General features: G+C 34.7%; 1 protein-coding gene across 1 annotated transcript in view; it reads right to left on the bottom strand.

The window, feature by feature from the left end:
- The window catches only part of PIGK (phosphatidylinositol glycan anchor biosynthesis class K), a 125,520-nt gene that overhangs the window by 46,077 nt on the left and 52,500 nt on the right, over positions 1-26,943 (bottom strand). The window lies entirely within an intron of this gene.

Here is a 26,943-nt window from a genome sequence, read left to right as displayed (position 1 = left end):
TCTTAATAACTGCAAGACATTTGTAAAAAGTCATTCCAAGCACAATTCACAAGAACTCTTGGTTATCACTTATCACTATGGACTTAGAAGTGTTTTACTTAATGTTTCACAACAAATTACAATTATTTCTCATTTTTAACTTCTTAAAAATGTCTCTCCATCATTTCCTTAATTTATATGATGCTAGAAGTGTGATATATCAAAGCTGATTTTCTTTCAATTTTAATTATTTTTTTTCTTTATTATTATTTTTTTTAAGTAGGCTCCACACCCAGCACAGAGCCCAACACAGGGCTTGAACTCCCAATCCTGAGATCAAGACCTCAGCTGAGATCAAGATTTGGACCCTCAACCAACTGGAGCCACCCAGGTGCTCCTAGTTTCATTTTTAATATATTTTAAATTTTAAAATTATTTTTATGTTTTGGCTTGGAGGCTTGGTCTTTTTTATACTTCTAAGGTCTAATACATATCTATGTGTCCATGTATCCATAGGATATAGCTAAGTCAGTTGTTCTAGATCAATTCTCCCAGCACACAGGAGATCTTTCAGTATAGAAATGAAGATCTCCTATTTCAGAAAAGTTTATTATCATTTTAAATGTTATTTCTGTTCATTTTCCATTTGCTTTTCTAGTTCAGCTTCTTCAACTAAATATATTGGATTTTCTCTATCACTCTCTCTCTCTGATCCTTTTAGCTTTCTTATTTCAGTTTCATTTCCTTGACTCTCTTTCATTTCTATTCTTTATGTCTCTTACTGAACTTTTGGTAATTTCTATCTTCACTTGGGTGCCTTCTGATTTAGTTTTCATTTCTAAAATGATTTTTGTCTTCTGTCGATTTCTTTCCAGAGTTCAATCAGTTCCTGTTTCATACATCTTCCTGTTGTTTGTACATTTTAGTTGTGAGTTTTGGAACTCTGATTCACGGTGTTCTTCAATAATGCAATTGCTTACTTAATATAGGCTATTCATGTTCTAGTGTTGTATTTCAGGTTTCTTCTGTTTTGTGGCTTTTCTTTTATTTTTCCTTTCATTCTCTCTTCCTACCCCCACCCCGTGTGTGCGTGTGTAAAAGGTGTTATTTAAATTTTGTTTTCTTATAGCAACTTTATACAGCTCCTGGCTTCTTTTTAAAAAATGTTTATTTACTTTTGAGGTGGGGGGGGGGGGGGCAAGGGGCAGAGAAAGGGAGACACAGAATCTGAAGCAGGCTCCAGGCTCTGAGCTGTAAGCACAGAGCCTGATGTGGCTCAAACTCACAAACCATGAGATCATGAACTGAGCGGAAGTCAAACGCCTGACCGACAGAGCCCCCCAGGCACCCCTGCCTTCTTTTTCTGTTAAAGATTATCTGTACTTGTTTTCTCCAGGATCATCAGTACCAAGTTGTGTTGAGAAGAGAGGTAAGTTAGCTTATTAGGTTTCTCAGTTCAAGAGCACCCTCCTCTGTGGATACAGTGAAGTGTACACTCTTGAATAAATAGTACTTTTTGTGGCGGTGGTGGGTACAGAATTTGTTTTTCTAAAAAAAATTATCTTATTTCTTTTAGACCCTTGTCTTCAGCTGCTTCTTTCTTCCCTTTCACCACCAATCCTCCAAAGGACAAACCCCTACCCTTATGAGGTATCTTCCATTCTCTCAGAATTAGTGCTTTCCCCAAATTGTCACCTAAGGTCACCCACACTTTCAAAGCCCCATCTCCCAAATCCTCTGAGCTCAGGGCTCTGATCAAGTAGTTCATGCTTATAGTGTAATTCAGAAAGTAAGAAAACTACAAATATTAATTTCAATGTACATATGGCTGCCATCCTAAGGGAGGTGGGAATTCTCTCTAACAAAATGGTAAGGTCTCTTTCTTAAAGCCATCCTAGTATTCCTTTAATGTTTTGAGTCTCTCCTAAAAGGATATAATTTCTCTACTATCCTTCACTAAGATCTACTTAAATAACTTAACAAGTGAGTAATTTCTGCATGGAAAAAGCTGTGTATTCTTTTTTTTTTTTTTACTTTGCTATTTTCTTTTTTTCTTTCTTTTTAGTTTAATTATTTGGGGGGGGGGGGAGAGAGAGAGAGAGAGAGAGAGAGAGAGAGAGAGAGAGAGAGAGAGAGAGAGACAGCATGAGAGGGAGTAGGGGAGGGGCAGAGAAAGAGTCCCAAGTAGACTCCGCACTGTCAATTCAGAGCCTGACACAGGGCTTAATCCCACATACCGTGAGCTCATGACCTAAGCTGAAATCAAGAGTTGGACACATACCTGACTGAGCTACCCAGGCGCTCCTACTTTACTATTTTTTTAAACTGTGTAGAAAACAGTAAGTGGAATTTATTTATACTACAAAAGGGTTTTAGATCCAATACAGCATTGCTACCATCTCAAATCAAAATACTGTCCAAATTCTCTACGTAACTGAATAAAATACTGCTGCAAAAATTCTGACATCTATAAAGTTAGTCTTTACAAACCTTCATCTTGTGTTCTTTTACTCTGTCACTGATGCCCACTGCCCTAAAAATCTTTCTGTGCTCTCCAAGCACTCCTGAGATAATACTGTGAAATTATGTACTATGTCCATTTATGAGGCCATCTGATTCAGAAACAGGTGAAATCTTTATTCTTTATTAGATTATTCGTGTATAAAATGACATTGCTTCCTGTGAGCAGAACACCAAGGCACCTTTTCAAACACCAGATATATACCTGACAAAAAAGAAGAGGAAAGCATAGACACTGTGCTATGCCAAATACAAACTAAAAATTAAGAAGATCAATAAAATAATTCAAGACACATCACCTAGGGCAATCCAAAATCACAAAGAAATTCTCAAAACATCAAAAACAGGAAGCTAGCCAAGTTAGCATAGCCTCTTGAACATGGTATCTCAAAATAATTATTTGAAACTAAACGTATATTAGTGAACCTAAATTAATTTCCTAACACAATATTGTCTTTTAAAAAGGATGAAAAAATTTCCACTTCTAACTGTATTTTTTTTAAATGTTTATTTATTTTTGAGAGTGGGGAGAGGGGCAGAGTCAGAGGGGAAGAGAGAGAGAGGGAGAGAGAATCCCAAGCAGGCTCTGTGCTATCAGCTGCAGAGTCTGACCAGGGCTCTATCTCATGAACCGTGGGATCATGACATGAGCTGAGATCAAGAGTCGGACGCTCAACCGAGCCACCCAGGTGCCTCCTAAACTGTATTTTTAAAAATGCTGAAGCGTTCATATCACTGACAGCACATACTGTTGTGCAAGATATACCTGACAAACCTGGGGCACTATGACATTCTTGAACATTTAGAGATACTCTGAGGGAGAAAAGAACTCAAATGTATTGGTCAATAGAGACAAACATGAAATGCTATTACAACTCCAGAAAGGTCCCAAGAGTCAATGAAGATTATTTTCGTGAAGACAGGTTATACAATGAGACAATAATCTAATGTATCATTTCCTTGAAATGAAATCCCCTCCCAAGTTTGCAGCATCACCGTTCTTGTAATTATCAAACTAAAAACTTGTGAAAGAAGATATTAAAACATAACGTTGTATATTACTTACTTTGAAGAGGCACAAGGAAGATGATGAAGCAGAGGAAAGAAACATAATGTGAAGTAGAGAACAGAAACTTAATTCCTAAGAAAACTAAGGTTACATTAAATTATGGCCCAACTGTTGAAATGCATCTTATTTTCTGTCAGCTTGCAGTATGATATAAAAGTGCACATAGCAGTTAAAAAAAGAATACCTCCTGAGCAACTCAGAAAAGTGGTTTTAACAAAATCCCTAAAAACAAAGCTCTAGTTCTCACTGAGGGACTTCAGAAGTAACCTCTTGTCTGGCAAAAGTTGTGGGCAGGCTTTCCAAAAGTTCATAGAACCATCTAACTTTTTTTTTTTAATGTCGTTATTTTTTTTCTCAGGGGTTTTTAATTTTTTTTTTAATTTACATCCAAATTAGTTAGCATATAGTGAAACAATGATTTCAGGAGTAGATTCCTTAATGCCCCTTATACATTTACCCATCCCCCCTCCCACAACCCCTCCAGTAACCCTTTTCTCCATATTTAAGAGTCTCTTATGTTTTGTCCCCGTTTTTATATTCTTCTTGCTTTCCTTCCCTTATGTTCATCTGTTCTGTATCTTAAAGTCCTCGTATGAGTGAAGTCATATAATATTTGTCTTTCTCTGACTAATTTCGCTTAGCATAATACCCTCCAGTTCCATCCACATAGTTGCAAATGGCAAGATTTCATTCTTTTTGATTGCTGAGTAATACTCCGTTGTGTGTGTGTATATATATATATATATATATATATATATATATATATATATCTCCACTTCTTCTTTATCCATTCATCCATTGATGGACATTTGGGATCTTTCCATACTTTGGCTACTGTTGGTAGTGCTGCTATAAACATTGGGGTACATATGTCCCTTCGAAACAGCACACCTGTATCCCATGGATAAATATCTAGTAGTGCAATTTCTGGGTCCTAGGGTAGTTCTATTTTTAATTTTTTGAGGAACCTCCATACTGTTTTCCAGAGTGGCTGCATCAGTTTGCATTCCCACCAGCAGTGCAAAAGTGTTCCCCTTTCTCTGCACCTTGCCAACATCTGACATTGTCAGAGTTGTTAACTTTAGCCATTCTGACTGGTATGAAGTAGTATCTCGTTGTGGTTTTGATTATATTTCCCTGATGATGAGTGATGTTCAACATTTTTCATGTGTCTGTTAGCTATCTGGATGTCTTCTTTGGAAAAGTGTCTATTCATGTGTTTTGCCCATTTCTTCACTGGGTTATTTGCTTTTTGTGTGTTGAGTTTGATAAGTTCTTTATAGATTTTGGATACTAACCCTTTATCTGATATGTCATTTGCAAATATCTTCTCCCATTTTTTGGTTGCCTTTTAGTTTTGCTGATTGTTTCCTTTGCTGTGCAGAAGCTTTTTATTTTGATGAGGTCCCAACAGTTCATTTTTGCTTGTTTCCCTTGCCCCCAGAAACATGTTGAGTAAGAAGCTGCTGTGGCCGAGATCAAAGAGGTCTTTGCCTGCTTTCTCCTCGAGGATTTTGATGGCTTCCTGTCTTACATTTAGGTCTTTCATCCATTTTGAGTTTACTTTTGTGTATGGTGTACGAAAGTGGTCCAGGTTCATTCTTCTGCATGTCGCTGTCCAGCAGCACCACTTGCTGAAGAGACTGTCTTTATTCCATTGGATATGCTTTCCTGCTTTGTCAAAGATTAGTTGGCCATACGTTTGTGGGTCCATTTCTGGGTTCTCTATTCTGTTCCATTGATCTGAGTGTCTGTTCTTGTGCCAGTACCATACTGTCTTGATGATTACAGCTTTATAGTATAGCTTGAAGTCCGGGATTGTGATGCCTCCTACTTTGGTTTTCTTTTTCAAGATCGCTTTGGCTATTTGGGGTCTTGTCTGGTTCCATACAAATTTTAGGATTATTTGCTCTAGCTCTGTGAAGAATGCTGGTGTTACTTTGATAGGGATTGCATTGAATATGTAGATTGCTTTGGGTAGTATCGACATTTTAACAATATTTGTTCTTCCTATCCAGGAGCATGGAATCTTTTTCCATTTTTTTGTGTCTTCTTCAATTTCTTTCATAAGCTTTCTATAGTTTTCAGTGTATAGATTTTTCACCTCTTTGGTTACATTTATTCCTAGGTATTTTATGGGTTTTCGTGCAACTGTAAATGGCATCGATTCCTTGATTTCTCTTTCTGTCGCTTCATTGTTGGTGAATAGGAATGCAACCGATTTCTGTGCATTGATTTTATATCCTGCAAATTTACTGAATTCATGAATCAATTCTAGCAGTTTTTTGGTGGAATCTTTTGTGTTTTCCATATAGAGTATCATGTCATCTGCGAAGAGTGAAAGTGTGACCTCCTCCTGGCTGATTTGGATGCCTTTTATTTCTTTGTGTTGTCTGACTGCAGAGGCTAAGACTTCCAATACTATGTTGAATAACAGTGTTGAGAGTGGACATCCCTGTCTTGTTCCTGACCTTAGGGGGAAAGCTCTCAGTTCTTCCCCATTGAGGATGATATTAGCGTTGGGTCACTTGTATATGGCTTTTATCATCTCGAGGTATGATCCTTCTATCCCTACTCTCTTGAGGTTTTTTATCAAAAAAGGATGTTGTATTTTGTCAAATGCTTTCTTTGCATCTATTGAGAGGATCATATGGTTCTTGTCCTTTCTTTTATTGATGTGATAAATCATGTTAACTGTTTTGCAGATATTGAACCAGCCCTGCATCCCAGGTATAAATCCCACTTGGTTGTGGTGAATAATTTTTTAATGTATTGTTGGATCCGGTTGGCTAGTATCTTGTTGAGGATTTTTATATCCATGTTCATCAGGGAAGAACCATCTAACTTTTATACATATGGAATTACCTTTGTAGAGTTAAAGGCAATTCTAAAATGGCAGTGGTGGGGGTGGTCAGAGGAAAACCTGTCAAAATTATTGAGCATATACCCAGCAGTAGGCACTCTATAAGGCACATAAAACTAAAGTTATATGTGTATTATTCTAGTCATTTTATTTTGCTCTCACATATACACATGTATACCTGAAAAATATTTAGAATATCTATAAATAGTTTCATTAATAAATTATATTCTATGTATAATTCAGTCACTTGCATTTTTCATTTAATATTATGTTTTTGAGATCCAAGCATATAAATATGACTATCAACCTAGTTCATTTCTGTTAATACCTATATGGTATAATATGAAAATGCTCCATATTATTTAGATATTCCAACATTGATGGACATCTGCTTACAATTATATATTACTAGAAATAATGTTGCAATAAATGTCCTTCCAGGCTACTCTGTCTGCATGTGCAAGAGATGTTCTACAGCAGGGACAAACTACAGCCCACAGGCCAAATCTGGTATGTCACCTGTTTCTGTATGTCCTGTGAGCTAAGAATAAGAATGGTTTGTAAATGTTTTAATGGTTGAAAAAACAAATGAAAAAGAGAATAATATTCATGACAAATGAAACATATAAATCTCAGATTTTAATGTCTATAAATTTTTATTTGAACACATTCATCTGTTAATGTATTATCTGTTATTGCCTTTGCACTAGAACAGCAGAGTATTGGCAACCAAGACCGTATGACTTATAAAGATTAAAATATTTACTATCTGGTCCTTTATAGGAAAAGTTTGCCAACTCCTGTTTTAGAGTAACTATTTAAAGATGGGACTTGCTGGGTCATAACTTACACACTTTTAAATTTTGCTAGAAACAACCAAATTGCAATGCAAAGGAACTATATCAATTTATCCTGCCACCAGAAATGTGTAAGTTCCCATTTCCCTCCATCATCACTACTTAATATTCTAAAACAGTATCTCATTGTTTTAATTTATATTTACCTTTTAAAAACATATCTAAATGGTTACTGCACAAGAGTCTTTCCTCTTTTCCAAATATATTTCTTTTGGTCATTTTTCTATTTGGCCTGTTTTTTTTTTTTTTTTTTTTGTATCAATGTGCAGATTTATTTACATAAACTGGATAGAGTTCTTTGACATACGTCACAAATAATTTCATTCACACTTTCTCTTAACTTTGTTTACATTTTTATTTTATATGATATTTTAATTTGTTGCAGTAAACTTTAATCAATCCTTTTTTTATTTTCTAAGCTTTGGGTAGCATGTCATCTTTCCCTACTATTTCTCTACTCAAGTGTGTGGGGTTTTTTTAATGTTTATTTTTGAGAGAGAGTGTGCACAAGTGGGGGAAGGGTGAGGAGAGGGACAGAGGTTCCACAGCAGACTCTGTGCCAAAAAACAACAGCCCAACACAGGCTCAAACCCACAAATCGTGAGATCATGCCCTGAGCTAAAGTCGGACGCTCAACTGACTGAACCACTCAGGCACCCCTATACTCTTACTGAGTTTAATAATTGTGGAATGATAGATTCTCTTAGGTTTTCTATTATATAGTCTATAAAAAAAAAAAAAAAAAAAAAAAAAAACGGGAAGTTTGTCTCTTCCTGATTCTTACACCTGCTATCTTTTCCCTTGTCTTCTCTGTATTAGTTGGGACTTCCTCTACAAATGATCAATTGATGAAATTATAGCCATGTATCTTTATTCTGTCTGAATGTCCTTGAGATGCTTCTAAAGATTCACTCTAAAGTATAATGTTTGTTGGTGGCTTCAGATACATGGCCTTTATTAAGTCAAGGCAGCTCCTTTTTATTTTTCAGTCATGTTGCTTTTTTTCATCGCTGATTGATGAATTTTCATCAAATGTTTTCTCTGTATCAACTGAAACAATTATAAAATATTTCTCATTTAACATATTAATATTTTGAAATACATTAATATATTTTTAAATCCTAAACCATTCTCTCAATTTTAAGAACTTCCATTTGGTCAGGAAGTATTTTTATTTTATACATCACTGGATGTGACTTTTATTTAAGATTTGTACATCTGTGATCATAAGTGAGGCTGGCACTATAATTTTTCATACTCCTCTTATCTAGTTTGGTTTTAAAATTAACTAGTTCCACTAAATGAGTTAGGTAGCATGCTTTCTTTTTTATCCTGTTCATAGATGTCAGCCCCACACGTGTCTGATAGATACCAGAGGTAAAAAGACATTTAAGTTGGCAGTTTGTTGGGAGAAGGTACATTTTTTTTTTTTTTACAACCGAAAAAAAAGCAACTATTTTTTTACTTACTTTTTTCCTAAATTCCCTCTAAATATAACTTTAGCCACATTCCAAGCGATCCTGTGCCCTTATACTGAATTTCACATGCACAGCACATTTTGGGGTTTTGTTTTTAATTTAATATGACCACCTACTCTTTCAAATGGGGTATTTGGTCTAATTATCTTTAATTTCATAACTGATACAGCTGGATTTCTAACTACTATTTTCTATTTCCCATCTTTTTGATGTTACTTTTTCTTTCTTTTCTTCTTTTGAATTAACCAAATATCTTATTAATTCTTTTCCCTTATTAACGTGATAGTGATACATATATTTACATTATAGTGGTTACCTGGGACATTAGAACACCCAACTTTGACTTGTTAGTCTAATCAAGCTGATTACTTTTACCATTTCTCCAATAAGAATAGCATTTTACATTTCCATTTATTCCTCTTTTGTATTATTATTATATATTTTAATTCTACAAATATTTTTAACTCAATGAGTTGTTTTTTTGTTTTTGTTTTTGTCTCAATAATATGAGATTATGTTAAATGATATACTGACCTATTCTGACTCTCTTCACTGCTTACTGAATTTCTCTGTTTCCCTTTAAGACCATTTTATTTCTGGCTGAAGAACTCCACTTATTTATATTTTAGCTCAGGTGCACTGGCAACAAATCTGTTTTATCTGTCTGAAAACATCTTATTTCACCTTCATTTTTGGAAGATACTTTTGTTGTGTAAAGAATTACAGATTAGAAGTTTTCTTCCTTTCAGCACTTTAAACATGTCATTCTATTGTTTTTGTTTTCTACTGTTTATGTCAGTATTAAAGGTAATATCTTTTCTTCTCTCATGGACTTTTAAGATTTTCCTCTATGATTTTTCAGCATTGATGTGCCAAGTTGTGGTTCATCTAGCTCAGGGTTAGCAGAGTTAGATGAATGTGGTTTGAAGGGTTTCCATAGTTTTGCTCATTATCTCTTTAACTATTGATTCGTCTCTATTATCAATCTGTCCCCTAAGACGCTATACATGCTATAGCATTTTACTGAATCTACTATGTTTCTTACTTTCTTTTCTATTTGTTTCTTTCTTCCTTTCTCTGCTTCAGCATGGATATTTTCTATTGACTTGTCTTCAAGTACACTAATCCTGTTTTCTGATATATCCAATTTGTTATTAAGCCATTCATTGAATTCTTTAGTTCAGACACTACATTTTTCAATTTTAGAATATTCACTTGTTTTATATATATTCATATTCTCTGGTGTTTCTCTATCATTCATCTGTTTTCAAGAATTATTTTTCCTTTTTTCTTAAACATATTAAATACATGGTTTAATATGAACTTGTAAGGTTCTTACCTACTAACTCCAAGTTCTGGATCACTTCTGGATCTGCTTCTATATTATGATTTGTTTTGTTTTTGTTAGTATATGGTCATAGTGTCCTGTCTTATATGCGCCTAATTTTTGATTGATGGTATACAGGACACTTCATAATTAAAAATAAAAAACCTATTGACAATGCTATTTACCAACTGAAAAAATCCACATTTTCCTCTGCTAGGCAGCTGGAGAGTAGTGATCTGATCACTTCCATTTAACCAGAGATTGAGTTGAATTATGACTGCCTTACGATTTTGTTAAGATTCATTTTACCTCTAATTTGTCCCTATCTTATGGTAAAGACATTCAAGGTTTAAACTGAAGCCTGGCAGGTCTTTAGTAGACTACAGAAAATTCCACCATGCTTTTGAAAGGTTTCTGGCTTAAATTTTTGTCCCTTATCCTGTGCAACTTCAGAACTGGCACTCCAGGCCCACTGAACTGCCAAAAGCTATACTGGTCACTGTGTCCCCATAAGTGACCCTTATCAGAGGCCAAACCTAGATTCCTCTAATGTTGAGGTGAATAACTTTTTTCTGTAAAGGACCAGAGAGTATTTTAGGCTTTTTGGCCATACAGTCTCTGTCAAAACTACTCAACTCTGCCATTATAGCATGAAAGCAGCTATGGACAATACGTAAATGAATGAAGGAATAAATATGGTTGTTTTCCAATGAAACTTTATTTACAAAAACAGACAGCTGGACAGATTTGGCCAATGGGCTGTAGTTTGCCAATTTCTGTTCCTGTTGCACTGAAAATCAGTAAGTATACCCAATGGGAAAAGTAACTATAAATTATGTGTCAATTCACCACCATCCCCATAACTGTCATCCCTCAGCTGGTATGTTCCTTGGGAGCTCTCACCCTTAAGATCTTTATCTTCTCCAAATTACAAAACTAATAAATTCAGCTCTAGTTTTCAAGAGGTTTCCTGCTTAGCAGTTAGGTTTACTTTAGTTTCAGAACTTGAGAGAAATATTTTGAAAGGGAAACTGGTTTTGTGATTGAGTGACAACTGTGTCACTCTAGCTTCAAACAATCACCAAAAATTTTGGTTTCTCTATCCACAAGCAATGACCCACTTCCTGGACCAAACTCAGATTCTCAATTTCTGTCCTACTCCGCAAATCAGTAAATTAACCCAGTGGAAAGTGGCTACAGATCTTCAGCTCACCTCTGAGAAGTTTTCCCAAATCTAGATTTTTAGCTTCTTGTCCTCATTGCTTCTGTACTTCTCTGATGTCCTTAAAAATATTATTTTTGCCTGGTTTTTCTAGTTGTTCTTGGTGGGATCATAAGCCTGTTGTGAATTATTTCATCCTATCCAGAATCAGAAACTGTATATACTACTTTTGATGTTTAATATTTTCATTATTACTCATTTCTGTTTTTTTAAATTTACATTGATATTTTATTTATTCTAAGAATTACTCAAAGTATGTTTTAGAATTTCTACACATATATATTTTAAACAGTTTTCTTTTTTGTTATTGATTGTAACAATTCTATGGTGATTAAAAAAAGTTCCATAAGATTCCAATACTTTGTAGTTTTAAGATGTGCATTTTTGGCCAACTATGGGTCAACTTTTTAAAATATTACATTTGGTGGGTGCGCCTGGGTGACTCAGATGGCTAAGCGTCTGATTCTTGGTTTCGGCTCAGATGATGATTTCACAGTTCGTGGGTTTAAGGCCTGCATCAGGTTCTGTGCTGACCATGCAGAGCCTACTTGGGATTCTTTCTCTTCTCTCTCTCTGCCCCTCCCCCACTCATGCTGTCTCTGTCTCTCTCAAAAAAAAAAAAATTATATTTGGGCTTCAGAAGAATGTTTGCTAATTGCTGAATCTATCAGATCAAGCTTGTTAATCATGTTGCTCATATCTTTAATTTTAAAAACTTGGGGGGAAATCATTTGTCATTTTCTAAAAAAAAAAATTCTTATAATGTGATGTTGAAATCTTTACAATGGTGAATTTATGAAATTCAAGTATGCAAATTAAAAAAATAGTTATGTTATTAAGTAACTGAAAGTTAACATGCTTTTAAACTTTCTAATGAGTTAAACTTTTAATCATTAGTTACCCTCTTTATGCTTCCTAATGCCTTTTCCTTAAGTCTATTTGTCCAATATTAATACAGTCATATAAGCTTTTTTTCCTTAGCAGTTGCCTGGTTATCCTTTTATTGTTAGCTATTTAATGTCATTATCTTTTATGTCTGTAGTTAGATTTCTTTTTATCCTAATATGATGATCTGTTTGGTTTTTTTTTTTTTTAATGTTTATTTATTTTTGAGAGAGAGAGAGAGACAGCGTGAGCAGGGGAGGGGCAGAGAGAAAGGAACACACAGAATCTGAAGCAGGCTCCAGGCTCTAGCTGTTGGCACAGAGCCTGGTGCAGAGCTTGAACTCATGAACTGTGAGATCATGACCTAAGCCAAAGTCAGATGCTTAACTGAATGAAGACACCTGGGCGTCCCTGGTAATCTGTTTTTAAAATTAATTTAAATTAAAAAATAAACATTAATTAAAATTGAGTAAAATTAATTTATTTAAATTTATTGTTATAAGCAAACATAATCATAATTATTTATCTTCTTAGTTTGTAATTTCTATTTTTTCTGCCTTTTCTTGTTTCACATTCACTTCTTTGTGGCCCCCACATTGATTTTTTTTTAATTCCATTTTTTTCTCCTGTACCATTTTTATCTTATTTCCTCTATTTCTATTAATTTAGTGGTCATTCTCAAAATGTAAAATGCATACATAACTTGTTGTCTAAAGCTATTAAAACTTACCACCCTTCTCCCCCTCAAAAAAACCTCAAAATACTTTAAAACCACCTCCTCTCCTTCTTATGTATTATTGTTATTAAATACACTAGTGCTTCAATTTATCTTACTTCCCCAATTATCATCATCACTGTTATCATAATTGTAAAACATACTCAATTTTTTGTTAAATTAACTACCATTTTACTACCACTCAGACCTCTTTCCCAGCTCCTTTGCCTTTTTCAAGAAGTATATCTCCTTTAGACATTGTTTAAGTAAGGTGTATTGATTTAAAATACTCAGCTTTTGCATGTTTGAAAATGTCCTTATTTTTTGTTCATTCTTTAACCATAGTTTAGTTGTATAATCATTGTATATACAATTTAGTTGTATAATTTTAAGCTGAGTTATTTCCTTAAACTTAACTACCCACAAATAGACTCACAGTTTTTTCTCCTCTCACAGAAAGCCATTCTAACTCAGAACTCTAGATTTCTATATCAATAATTATCATTTAGGGAGCCTGGCCTTCCACATTTACTTACCCCTTGGATTTTAGCTCCTTACATGTTTTCCTCCAACAGATTTTCCTATTACTGAGGAAAGTGGAGCTTCCTATTGGGAACCACTGTTCAGCAATGGGCTCTCATAAATACTTTCTGCCTCACAGATAGATAGAAAGGCCTGCAGCAAAATAAAGCATGGTTCCTTGTAAAAGCATTTTTGAATTATGGTGTATCTGGACATGTCATGGGTTGGCTTTAGGAGAGGGACCCAACTCATCCATATTCCTTTCATAGTAAATTTAAGTAAACATAGGGAGACAAAGGGTCTGAACTTGTTGCCAAACGCCTAGGAAGTTGCATGTTTGGAACACAAGCTGCAACTACCTAGAAACATTGTACATTGTACAAAACTGAACCTGTGCAGCACTCCCAATGAATAAGGGGATGCCACCAGTTCTGGTTTAATCTAGAAAAAGCCAGAAACGCCATTTATCAAACTGTGTCGTTTCCATTTAACTACTTTCTTGGTAGCTCAGCTATGTATTTAAAAGTGTGTATGGGGGCGCCTGGGTGGCGCAGTCGGTTAAGCGTCCGACTTCAGCCAGGTCACGATCTCGCGGTCCGTGAGTTCGAGCCCCGCGTCAGGCTCTGGGCTGATGGCTCGGAGCCTGGAGCCTGTTTCCGATTCTGTGTCTCCCTCTCTCTCTGCCCCTCCCCCATTCATGCTCTGTCTCTCTCTGTCCCAAAAATAAATAAAAAAAAAACGTTGAAAAAAAAATTTTTTTTAAATAAAAGTGTGTATGGGAGGGGGGCTGTTTGTCTGTTTTGTAATTTACAGCACATCTAGGTATTTCATAACAGAAGAGTTTTTTTCCCCCCATAAAAATGCAGTCAGCAACAATTCTGAAAATGAAGTCAATTGATTGTTCTTTAACTTCAAACCACCTCTCTAACTCATTTGTATTCATTTCTTATTTTTGGAAAAGTGATATGTATCTAATTCTGAATATTACAGGGTATTATTTTATTGAGAAATGTTTCCTTCTGATGAAATTTCAAACTATGAATGCCAAAGGCCATTAAAGTCAAGTTGCGTTTTTACATCTAAGGTATCAATGGGATTTCTCATATTCAGAGCCAACTTACTGGCAACTTTCATGTACTCTTTATTACTAGAAGTTACCTAATTTCTAGATATTCAAGGTTTCATTATGTCCAATTTTCAACAAATGAGAAAGAAAAAACTACTCTTAACACTAAAATCATATAAGATATATTTTAATCATTTCTGTGACTTAGAAGACTTATTACAGTGTTTTTGCATAATAGAAATCATTATGAACATTAGTTACTTTTTAAAGCATAAGTTAAGCTCTCTCTATCATTAGATACAAAGATTTAAAGGTATATATCATGTTTATACAAAGCAATTAGCCAGTCACAACTCCTTGTATTGCAAGCAACAGAAGCTGAGGGTAGAATTTCTAAGCCACAGATTACTTACACTCATGATCTATGCCTCACCATAGAGCTCATTATTACCTGCTTCAGTACCTTACAGCAAAGTGCAAGAGTGCCCTACAGCATGCAGTCTTTGAATCAACTAACAGAAATCTAAAATACTGTGTTCCTACTCCATTTCTCACTATACTTATGTTTAATATACATATATTTGGTATAAAAGTAAACACTTACAAAATCATATATACTAATTTTAGTACAACCCAGTTTAAACTGCCTACCAAGTGTCTGAATCTCTGACTGACAGTGTTGTTCAGACCCACTAAACTAGCCCACTACTACTCAGTGTGATCCAAACCAATTCTCAGCCAGCATCCACACTTACTACTATCATGTGACAAATTCATGTATTCTGAGATCATATCCTTTGAACTGTTATTTCATTAATTTTCATTTGTTTATCACTTTAGATAAATCATATTAGAAAACATCAATTAACATTAGAAGCTGATCCCATAAGATGAAGAACAAAGAAAGGCTCTTAATATCAAAGTTAAAATGAGGTTGATCAATCTTACAGAAAAAAAAAAAACCTGTAACAATATGCATGCTTTCCTTAGTATAGGTACTTTCAGAATAATATGTAAAAATTTTGTAGAATTAAAGAAAGGACAAGTCTGGAATATTATTGAGTATAACGAGAACTTTGTATAACTGAATCTCAAACAAAGATGGAGAATGACAGAACTAGTCAATGTTGCATAGATTAAAGTTATTTGCAGCTCAAATAAAAATTACTAATAAATGTTTGTTTCATGAAGAAACAACGTTCCCTTTCTCACATAAATATTTAATAACTATACTACCAAGACATAGTCAAAATCAAACATGTTTTCAATTTCCTGGTTTTTATTTTTATGACAAAATTAATTTTAAAAGAAGCATTTTTAATTACTTGTTACCTTGTAGAAATTTCTCTATTACACTTATAGAAAAATGTACTTTAAATAGTATTTATTATATCAATTTAATGAAAACTCACATAAATGACTTTACTTGCAGTTTTTAGGTACGGTTTTCAAATTATCATGACATTTCTAATTATCATTAATTACCCCTGGGAGAATCATAATATTCTAATAATTTTATAGCCACACCCGAAAATTGATGTCAATTATGAAGGATATTGCTGGCAAAGAACTCATGACCCTGTACTTTACCAGGTTTATTCCTCCCTCACACACACAATAAAATCTATATAGTTTCACACTAACAATACCATATTGGAATGAGTGTCCTAAGAGACTGATAGGCTACAACAATAAGCTAATATTTACAAGACAATTACTGCTAAGATTAAAACACAATGAAATTAGCAGAGAGCCTGAAATAGAGTTTAAAAAAAATCAACTACATGAGTTAAGTATGGAAAGGCCAAACTAACAATAATTCCTGTCAATGAGCAATATGTGAGGCATGGCTGATAAAAATGTAAACCAAACTATATAAACAGTGCTACAGAGTATACCAAAAAAGATGGTAACACTCCCACTGTATCTTTTGTACTGGAGGAGAGACGTCAGTATGGCTGCCATGAGTTTTACTTGGCATGCTCTTAAAAAAGGTATTGATGGGGCAGCTGGGTGGCTCAGTCAGTTAAGTGTCCGACTTCGGCTCAGGTCAAGACTTCATGGTTCATGAGTTTGAGCCCCGCATCAGGCTCTGTGCTGACAGCTTGGAGCTTGGAGCCTGCTTAGGATTCTGTGTCTCCCTCTTTCTCTGACCCTCCTCAGCTCATTCTCTGTTTCTCTCTCAAAAATAAATAAACATTAAAAAAAAAAAGGCACTGATAAAGTTGCTCATTTTTATATATATTATCACTAATCCTCACAATAACTCTGAAGGGAGAGAGTAGATCACCCTTTAAGAGATAAAAATATCTGAGTTTCAGAGAGATTAAGTAATGTGCCTAAAGGCAAAAGCAGAGAATTAAACCAGAATTTGAATGCAAGTCCATTCACCTCCATACTCTTTCTACTGCATCAGATTGCCTTAAAGGTTCCTTCCAGCACTAGGATGTACAATTTAGCAACACTTCATCTGTAGAATACTTGAAAACCAGGCAACAAGGCATACCATGATTTCAATAAAAACGGCAATTTCTGAAATGGGACTACAGATTTATATTACTAATATAAATGTCTTCTGCCTCTTGCTTTACCGACTAGCTACAACCCTGAAGTGTTATATATAAATCAATTTTAAAAGTATTGAATCCAAAAACAAATAATCCAGTGAAGAAATGGGCAGAAAACATGAATAGACACTTCTCTAAAGAAGACATCCAGATGGCCAACAGACACATGAAAAGATGCTCAACATCGCTCCTCATCAGGGAAATACAAATCAAAACCACACTCAGATATCACCTCACGCCAGTCAGAGTGGCCAAAATGAACAAATCAGGAGACTATAGATGCTGGCGAGGATGTGGAGAAACGGGAACCCTCTTGCACTGTTGGTGGGAATGCAAACTGGTGCAGCCACTCTGCAAAACAGTGTGGAGGTTCCTCAGAAAATTAAAAATAGACCTACCCTATGACCCAGCAGTAGCACTGCTAGGAATTTACCCAAGGGATACAGGAGCGCTGATGCATAGGGGCACTTGTACCCCAATGTTTACAGCAGCACTCTCAACAATAGCCAAATTATGGAAAGAGCCTAAATGTCCATCAACTGATGAATGGATAAAGAAATTGTGGTTTATATACACAATGGAGTACTACACGGCAACGAGAAAGAATGAAATATGGCCCTTTGTAGCAACATGGATAGAACTGGAGAGTGTTATGCTAAGTGAAATAAGCCATACAGAGAAAGACAGATACCATATGGTTTCACTCTTATGTGGATCCTGAGAAACTTGACAGAAACCCATGGGGGAGGGGAAGGAAAAAAAAAAAAGTGAGTGGTTAGAGTGGGAGAGCGCCAAAGCATAAGAGACTCTCAAAAACTGAAAACAAACTGAGGGTTGATGGGGGGTGGGAGGGAGAGGAGGGTAGGTGTTGGGCATTGAGGAGGGCATCTTTTGGGGTGAGCACTGGGTGTTGTATGGAAACCAATTTGACAATAAATTTCACATATTAAAAACAACAACAACAAAAATAGTATTGAATCCAGGGGTGCCTAGGTGGCTCAGTCAGTTAAGTGTCCTACTTCAGCTCAGGTCATGATCTCATGGTGAATCTGTGCCCTGTGTCAGGCTCTGTGTTGACAGCTCACAGCTTGGATGGAGCCTCCTTCAGATTCTGTGTCTCCATCTCTCTCTTCCCTTCCCTTGCTCATGCTCTGGCTCTCTCTCAAAAATAAACATATATTTTAAAAAATATTAAATCCAGGAAGGCCTGGGTGGCTCAGTTGGTTAAATGTCCAACTTCAGCTCAGGTCATCATATCACAGTTCTTGAGTTCAAGACCCACACTGGGCTCTGTGCTGACAGCCTGCTTCAGATTCTGTGTTTCTCTCTCTCTCTCCCTCTCTCTCTCTCTCTCTCTGTCCCTTCCCCCTCATGCTCTATCTCCCTCAAAAATAAACATTAAAAAAAATCATAAAAATATTGAATCCAGTTTTCCCCACTGACAAATTATAAATGAAAACTGCTCTATCTCTATTACTAATTAATCACAAATAATCTTCACACACCTTAAGATTTTTATGAACCTTCAATTTTTTGATTATGTATTTAATAATATGCTAAAATATGCCAGAAGAGTAGCAATTCAAAAAGATTTTGTATTTACCTATTTTTTTAAAGTTCCATATTATTACATTTATTAAAACAAAACAACTTACATAAAGAGAAAAGTTTTTATCATCCTTTTTTAAACTGAAAATTCAACATGAAAAGTCTTTTTCTCCTGTCCTGGTCTGAAGAAACAAATATCACAATTTATTTGAAGATACAAACTACCTCTTCAGCATTTAAAAAAAAAAAAAAAAAAAAAAAAAAAAGTGTTCCATATGTACAAACATGTAATTCTACTGCCATCTTCTGGTTAAACACAATTTCCCAATTCTTTGTAGTACTCCAAATAAGAAACTTCCAGATATAAAAATAAGTACTTTCTAGTACTAGATAAATAAAAGAAAAATAGATAATTTTTGCAAGTGGCCAAAATATGTCATAAATAGAATTCTAGCAGTTTTTATTGGTATATGTGATATGTTCTGTCAGTAATGTTGAACAATTATTAAGCACTTTACTATATTTGAGCTCAGAACCAAGAGCTCAAAGGAAAATAAAAATTAAGTCTCTTAATAACCTTATAAAATGAAGTTATTATTCCCATTGACAGGTAAGGGAGCTGAGAATTGAAGAAGTCATGTGGTTTGTCTAAGGTACACAGCTAGTAAAAGGCAGAGGCTCTAAAGCCAGGAGCTGACTGATTCTAATGATGTGTCTTTTATTATGCTATGATATCCTCCATAATGTCAGATAACAGACATTAAGTTGATTTAACTAAAGCTTAATTCACTGGAATTGAGCAACAAAATATCATCATTTGTAAGGAGACCAAGTGAGTCACAGAACATAGAATCAAAGAGTTAAACCTTAAAGTTCACACAATCTACTTTCCCTTCTAATTCAGAACTTAATTGCTTAATAGTTTAAGTTCTAATGTTCTATTTTATAAAAAATACCATATCATTTTTAGCTTTATTTTCAATTTACAACTTTTAGTTCTATATATTTCACATTTAAATTAAAATTCACTTTGCTTTGATCAGTTTTAAAAATTAGTAACACTACTTGGAAATTAGTATCTCTAGGAAACATAATATTTACTAATTTTTACTCAGGGAAATTTTTTTAAAAATTTCTTTTACGTTCATTTATTTTTGAGAGAGACAGAGCGTGAGCAGGGGAGGGGCAGAGAGGGAGGGAGACACAGAATCTGAAGCAGGCTCCAGGCTCTGAGCTGTCAGCACAGAGCCCAGACGTAGGGTTCAAATTCATGAATGTGAGATCATGACCTGAGCTGAAGTTGGAAGCTTAACCTACTGAGCTACGCAGGTACCCCAGGGAAGTTTTACTTATACAAAGGGATATAATACTATATTTTGCTATATACTATTTACATACACTGATTTCTTGAAAGTCATAAACCAACTCAGTGAATGTTTTTGTTTAATTGTAGGTAGTGAATTAAACTGCTTTAAAAAACCTGCCCATAAAATTATCAGCACATTTGAAACTATAACAATAAACTATAACAATAAAAACTTTAATGAATGCAAACTGACAAGGCTAATTATCAGTTTTGTCTTTATAAATCAAATAATCACATCTAATTTATGCTCTCAAATTCCACTTTAATAAGTTCCTGACTGACTATAGTTACTAACAGTTACAAATAACAATATAAAATAAATGGCCAAATAAGATGCTCAGGATAATACAGAATTATATTGGTGACTAAATTAATCACTTAAAAAAGCACAGTAGTATGTAGAATAGTGGAGGAGAAATCCTATCAATTATCGCTTGAATGACATTGGTGAATCTCTGGTTCATAAATTTTCATAATCATTTTATAATCTACCATGAGCAATATTCAGTGAAGTATTTCATCACAAAGTTTCATATTCCTCAGTCTATTTTGTCCAACTCCAAATGTATACTTAAATTTTTATTTTATTTCCTAGTAAACACTATAGAGACTAGAATTCATATACTCAATGATATAAGAAATTCTATAGTAGGTCCTTTATATTTCCATATAAATTGTGGAATCAGTTTGTAAATCTCTACAAAAAAAGCCTGCTGGGATTCTGACTGGGTTTGAGTAAAAAAGCCTGCTGGGATTCTGACTGGGTTTGAGTTGATCAATATTTAGATTCAGTGAGACCCCAGAATATAGTCACAATATAAACATTTACTGCACTTCCATAGTTGAGTAACAAATAAAGTATAAACTTTTAAAATATCACTTAAAACAGCATCAAAACCAAAAATAGCTAGGAATAAATTTAATAAAAAGTGTAGAGGACACCTACAGAGAAAACTTAAGCAATGCAGACATTATAGGAAAATTATAGAAATTATAGGAATTCTAAATAAATGTAGAGATATGTTCATGAACCAGAGGATTCAATATTGTTAAGGTATCCATACTCATCAAATTAACATGGACTCGATCCAATCCCAATCAAAATCTCAGCAGGTTTTTTTTTTTTTATTTTGTTTTGTTTTTATAAATTGACAAACTGATTCTAAAGTTTATATGGAAACACAAAGGATCTAGAATAGTCAAAATAACCTTGAAAAACTGATTTGTAGGGTTTATACAAACTAATGTCAAAACTTACTATAAAGCTAAAATAACATAGTATAATGCTGTTACGTGTAAACAGATATATAGTTCAAGACAACAGAATAGAGTCTAGAAATAGACCCACATATATGGTGGTCATGTGATTTTTTACAAAAGTGCCAACATAATCCAATAAGGTTTCAATCTTTTCAATACACAGTGCTGGAATAACTAGGTATCCATATGGAAAAAAAAATGAACCTCGAACCCTACTTACCACTATACTCTAAACTTAAAAGTAAATCATAGCTTAATAAAAGCTAAAACTATAAAACTCCTAGAAGAAAATAAAGGAAAGTCTTTGTGGCCTTGTGTGAGATAAAGAATCCTTGCACAAAGGACATTAAGCATAAAGAAAATATTGATAGATGAACTTTATCAACATTAAATCTCCTACTTTTCAACAGACATTAAGGATAGGAGAGGCAAGCCAAAGACTAAGAAAAATATTTGCAGTACATATATCTGACAAAGAACTAGTATGTAAAATGTATAAAGAAATCTTATAATTAAGAAGAAAGCAAACCCAATTTTTCAAAAATGAGCAAAGGCTTGAATAGATGTTTCATGAAAAATGAATTAACAAGCACATAAAATAATGCTGAACATCCTCAGTCATCAGGGATATACAAAGTAAAATCATAATGGTATTACTACACACCTACTGGAAGAGCTAAAATTAAATAGATAATACCACATATAATTAAGAATATTGAACTACCTTTGTGGGAATGCAAAACGGTATAGTGATGGCGCTCCTGAGTGGCTCGGTTAAGCATCTGACTTTGGCTCAGGTCAAGATGTCACAGTCTGTGAGTTAAGTGCAGAACCTGCTTGGGATCCCCTGTCCCCCCTCTTTCTGCCCCTTCTCCTCCCCCATTTGCAATGGCATGTGTGTACTCTCTCTCTCAAAAATAAATAGACATTAATGGGGCGCCTGGGTGGTGCAGTCGGTTAAGCGTCCGACTTCAGCCAGGTCACGATCTCGCGGTCCGTGAGTTTGAGCCCCGCGTCAGGCTCTGGGCTGATGGCTCGGAGCCTGGAGCCTGTTTCCGATTCTGTATCTCCCTCTCTCTCTGCCCCTCCCCCGTTCATGCTCTGTCTCTCTCTGTCCCAAAAATAAATAAAAAACGTTGAAAAAAAAATTAAAAAATAAATAAATAAATAGACATTAAAAAAAAATTTTTAATGGTACAGTGACTAATGGAAAATAGTTCAGAAGCTTCTTACAAAGTTAAACCTACATTTTATATGAACCAACAAACCTACTCTTGAGTGTTTATTCAAGTAAAATGAAAACTTATGTTTGTATGTAACTGTTTACAGTGGATTTGTAATTGCCAAAAAATGGTGGGCACAAACAAAAGTCCTTCAGTTGGTGAATGGATAACCTGCATCTCATGCATCTGTAGTTTGTGTTCTTTTTTATTGTTGAGTAGCATATAGCAATAAAAAGAACACAAAACGACTGATACATGTGACAATAGAGATGAATCTGAAATGCATTATGCTAATAAAAGAAGCCAAACTCAAAAGGGTATAAAGTATGATTCCATCTATATGACATTTTGGAAAAGGTAAAACCATGGGGACAGAAAACAGATCAGTGGTTTCCAGGGATACTGGTAAGAGGCTGGGCAGAAAGGGGCATAAGGAAATTTCTTGTGGTGATGGTTGAGCATGGTGATTATCCAGTTGTATGCATTTGTGAAAATTCCGAACTATATACTAAAAAGGGTGATTTTACTGTAAATAAATTATACCTCGATTTTAAAGACTCAAAACAATTGGACAAACTATAGTTGTACACAACATTACGAACTCCAAAACATAATGTTAGCAAAAGAATCAAAACATAATGTTTAGGGATACATACTTAGGTAATATAAAATGAAAAGCAAGAAAGTAAATTCTGTAAAAGTTAGTATAGTGGTTAATTTTGATGAGGAGGGAGAGGGCAGAGATTGGGAAGGGCACAAGGGTTGGGAGCTTCCAGTGTACCAGCATTGTTCAATTGTTCTGGTGATTACACGAGTAGTTGTTTTGTGATAATTCACTGAGCTATCATTTCATTTCATTTCATTTATTTTATTTTATTATTTTATTTTATTTACTTATTTATTTAGAGCAAGCTAGAGAGGGAGCATGAGTGGAGGAGAGCCAAAGAGAGAGGGAGAGAGAGGATTCCAAGCTGATAGCATGGAGCCCGATGCAGGGTTTGATCCCATGACATTGGGATGCTGACCTGAGCTGAAAACAAGAGTTGGACATTTAACTGACTGAGCCACCCAGGTATCCCTATATTTTATACCCTTTAAAAAGAAAGCAAGTCAAGTAGTTCAGGGTAAATTATAGGAGAATTATAGGAGAATAAAATAAGATATATTTCTTAGAAGTATAAGGCTTTCCTAGATTCCTATCTTGGCTCTACCATTTGTTTGACCTTAGGCAGGTTTCTTAACCTTTCTCAGCCTCAGTTTACTCATCTACAAAATGAAAAAATGCCTCATGAAGTTATCATGTGGATTAAAAAGAGATTAATATAAATATGCCTCAGGATATCTACCTACCTCCCAAGACCCTTTTTGGGGGTTCATCTTGTAAACATGAGGTGGTCTCCCAAGCAGCCACGGTTTTGTGTTGTATGATCCCACTACTGCCCACCTCGACCCAGGGTGGATATCTGACCCATGCTGGGCTAATCATGAAGGCCTCTGGGGAGCTTAGAATCGGAAATGAGCAACTATATTCTCTGTCTGGGCGTTATCATCAACAGAAGACATACAAATGTCCACAGCAGTGGTGTACACATATTTTATCCCCTACGTGGCCAGAGCAGAAGAGAAAGAAAAGACTAAAACAATGGTGAGATGGAGACAGTGCTGCCTGTGTTTCTGACTGATATCTGGTTCCTGTTTCCACTCCCTTCTGGGGGTCAGTCCTTAGGTTCCATAAAACACAGAATATCTGTATAACAAATGTCCTTTAAAAAAATGTAGCTCAGGTTGGATTCTATTATTACAACTAAACAGTCCTAGCTAATGTGATCATATAAAGCATGAAGCACATAGAAAGGGCTTAAAATATGATGACTATGGCAGCAACTGTCTGAACTTTGATCTATGTGAGGTGGGGACTTCCTTAACAAGCCCTTGGAAGAAGCCTACTCTGGTGTCCAAAACACAGACTGACCTTGAGGAGGCTGTATCTTACCCTTCTGTTGGAGGTCTGTAAGGAATCTGTAAGAAAACAGTCCTGTCTCAAATTTCCTGCTAAGCCCAAAAAAATTTCAATTGCTGAAGATTGCTTCAAAAAGAAAGAAATTCTAGTATAATAGGATAAAATTACAACAAAATAGCATTCACAAATAGAATCAAGTGCCTAAATTTAAAGCCTAAAGCAGAAGTCAGACTAGGTGAGTTTTCATCTAACTAACCAGGATAAAAGATGAGCATTTGCAATTAATATTGTCCTGGATTCCATTTTTTCTTGGTCAATGCCTACTGAATTTAGAACTTCTATGTTTTGTAACACTAAAACATGTCTATCTTTTGACATCCACAAGCTGGAGACTATTTTCCCTATACAGTGAGGACACAAAACTGGTATTCTGAGCTAACACAGACTTATTACTAGATTCTAAAAAGTCCAACTCTTTCAGGAGGGCAGGCTATTGTCTCCATACTCATCAACAGTCAACCTGTGTATACTCAGATGAAGCAGTTTAGAATCAAGTTATATAAGCCACACTTAATGCAGTCAGTCCTTATTTTATATCATTTTTTTACAAATAATTTAATCACATAATTACTAAGACACAAGCAGAAACAAGGTGTTGTTACTAACTTTATGATTATACTCAATATCTATTTCAAAAGACACATAACAATAATTTCATACAGCTACTACAGCCAATTTTAGGTACTAAGATTCTCCATTATAGCTGTTTACTCTAGTATACTTATATGCAAAATATGAAATATGAATCAATTCTGTTGTTTCCCAGCATGTAGAAAGTAATAATTTAAAAGCATAACTGCCAATTTTAATAACTAACAGTGACTATATTGATATTTTTAACCTAAGATCTGAAAAAAATACATACACATCCTAACCCATAATTTCCTTAATAAAATATTTTTTGTGATATCTAACCTCTCACGAATATACTCTTCTCTAAACAAATATCTGATTGCCATTCATATTTATATAAATACTACCTACATACAATGAGATAATATTTGTAGCATCCATTTCAAAATTCCTGACGCATGTTGGAAATTTAATTCTCCTAACTGGATAACATATACCAATTATCATGAAACCATTTGTACATAATATTCAAAATAAAATTTATTTATAAACACTAGAGGGTGCTGTAGTTCAACAATGCCCGGTGCCTGGCTTTGAGGCTCAAAATTTTCTCCTCGATTAAAGATAAATTAAGATAATTTTCAGCACCAACAATTTCTGCTCTTGAACTAATACACAAAGATAATTTATGAGCCAAAATTCCATTCCTCCAAAACATATAATGAGACTTAGTAGATTCCATTGAAATCATTTTTTATTGTATACTTATTGCATATTTAATATTGTGTGAAGTGGAGAAAATAGAAAATTAGTAAAGGAAAAAAGATGGTCCTTGCCTTTACAATGAATTAATGCAATGTTCAGATGGTTAAGAGAAGGTGTATCTTATAATTTCATAGGCTTAAATTCAAGGAAAATTACAAAATGAATTTGGTAAAAGACATTTCAATTTTAGCTGCTAAGTGTTAAGATATAATTTAGCTGTTTTACAAAAGTAATGTGAAATTTAGTATTTCAAATAAGTAGGGGCACCTGGGTGGCTCAGTCAGTTAAATATCCAACTCTTGATTTCAGCTCAGGTCATGATCTCACAGTTCATGAGTTCAAGCCCTCCATCAGGCTCTGTGCTGACAGTACAAAGTCTACCTGGGATTCTCTCTCCCTCTCTCTAAATGAACATTAAAAAAATACAATAACAAATAAAAATGCTGTAGAATATCATCTGATCTCTTAAAAAATATTTTTAAGCCAGTAAGCTATAGGAAATTGGAAAAGACCTAAGGCTTTGAATATCCAAAATAGGAAATAATTAACAATAATATCAATTTTAAATCTTCAAACATTCATTTTGTAATTTTTAAACTTATTCCTAAAACATTCATAAGCTCAATTACAAGTCTTTGAAATTTTCAAAGTTGAGAGTAATTTATGTTGCCAGTTAGCAATCCAGAAAAGTTCTCAGAAGTATGAGTTTCCAATAGACAGCATTAGACAATCACAAATAACAAAGTTAAATGCCTAGTAAAATATATCATCCATATATTTCAAGAAATGGTTATTAACTGAGACACTATTTAATCCTAACAAAGCATTTTTCCTTTGAAAATGTTTACAGGGGAAAAAAAATGAAACGTTATAAATATTTCTAAAGTTCGCATACCCCAAGTCAACCCATTTCTCTCAATCTCTCTCTCCGGTCTGTGCGCTCACACACACATACATACACACCTACACGTGTGTGCAGGCATGTATACTCACCGCACACTCACACACCATCTACTCCCCAAGAGAGGGTGTATATCCCGATCTCCCTCATTCCTTTCCCTAATGAATTACCAAGAGCCCCCAAATAAATCCAAAACCGTGGCACCTGTTGATGAGAC

This window comes from Neofelis nebulosa, chromosome 2, assembly GCF_028018385.1.
Source record: "Neofelis nebulosa isolate mNeoNeb1 chromosome 2, mNeoNeb1.pri, whole genome shotgun sequence".
NCBI classification, from domain to species: domain Eukaryota; kingdom Metazoa; phylum Chordata; class Mammalia; order Carnivora; family Felidae; genus Neofelis; species Neofelis nebulosa.
Note: the sequence above shows the minus strand (reverse complement) of the source record. Positions and strands in the feature narration are given on the sequence as shown.